The following is a 1603-nucleotide window of genomic DNA, read 5'->3' as shown; positions in this document are numbered from 1 at the left end:
GTGTGCAATGGTGATGTGGGGACATTTTAAAATATGGATTTGTAAGGCTCAGTTTCTGTAGGTCCAGGGGTGAGCTCTGGCATTCATATTTTTGAAAAGCCCCCAGATGGTTCTGATGTGTGCCAGGGTTGGTCACCAGGGTCATAATGCCATCTACACAAAGATGAGTGAAGGCTCCTCCCTCACATTACCTGCATTCTAGGAGTATCCTAGTAGACAGGTAAACAAATGGGAATGCCACTTTGGGATAAATGAAATGACAGGCAGCTGTGGAGGCACAGGGAAACTAGGGATTAGCCCTCTGAGTAATTCAGGAACAGGGACATTTGAGAATGAGCCACCAAAGACATAGGAATTCACCAGGAAGAAGGAGATGCTATGGCAGAGGCTTGTCACTTAAAATGACATGGTGTGTACTTAATTCCAGGGCTTGTCATATGGCTGAAGCACCCCAGCCCTAGGTCAGCAAGGCACTTAGGAGCTGGACTGTCTTGCTTTTATTATTGGTGCTTAGAACAAACAGACAAATGCAGGTTTGATAGCTAACGAAAGAATGAAATTGAAGTGTAGGCAAGGGTGGGAGAGGAGAAAATAATGACAAGGAACATGGTAGGAAAGGCAGTCAGGGTTTCTATGCCATCCTAAGACATTGGAGTTTTGTAGAGTAGGCCAGAGTTTCACAAAGTAAGCATCAGAACCACTTGGAGGAGAGTGTGTTAAAACAGATTTATGGCCAGGTGCAGTGACTCACTCCTGTAATTCCAGTACTTTTGGAGGCCAAGGCAGGAGGATCGCCTGAGGTCAGGAGTTGAAGACCAGCCTGGCCAACCTGGCGAAACCCCGCCTCTACCTGGGTGACAGAGACAGACTCCGTCTCAAAAAAAAAAAAAAAAGAAAAGAAATAGAGTTTCTGATTCAGGTCTGGGCTGGGGCCCAAGGATTTGCAGTTCTAACAAATTGCCAGGTAATACCAATGATGCCAGTCTCAGGATCACCCTTTGGGAACCACTGTTGTAGGCAATGTGGAAGGCACAGAAAGTTTTTCAATAAGGCAGTTACACTAATAATATCTGTTTTACAAAGTTAGCTCTAACAATGTGAAACAGAGATTGAAAGATGAAGAGACTGAAATTGGGAAGATACATTCAGAACCTAGTTATGGCTAGGTAAGAAATACAGATCTGAGCTAAGGCAATCCAGAAAGCAGGGAGCAAAATTAAGACATTTCACATGGGCCAGGGTCAGTTGCTCATGCCTGTAATCCCAGCACTTCTGGAGACTGAGGCAGGAGGATCACCTGAGGCCAGGAGTTTAAGGTCAGCCTGGGCAGCATGGTAAGACCTCATCTCTACAAAACAAATAAATAAAACATGAAAGACATGTCACATGAGAGATTAGCATAGATAAAAACTAGAAGAAAGAGAGAATTGGGTACTGGAAGGCAGCAGAGAGAAGGGGAGATGGCTTTTATAGTACTTTGAGACCAGCTCTGCCACATACTGGTCACACAACCAAGGCCAAGTCCCTTAATTCCTCAGAGGTCCAGTTTCCTCCTCTGCCCCATGTGGATATTGTGAGGAATAGAGATCATACACATCAGTGG

This window comes from Mandrillus leucophaeus, unplaced genomic scaffold (genome assembly GCF_000951045.1).
Source record: "Mandrillus leucophaeus isolate KB7577 unplaced genomic scaffold, Mleu.le_1.0 Scaffold147, whole genome shotgun sequence".
Taxonomy (NCBI): Eukaryota; Metazoa; Chordata; class Mammalia; order Primates; family Cercopithecidae; genus Mandrillus; species Mandrillus leucophaeus.
Note: the sequence above shows the minus strand (reverse complement) of the source record.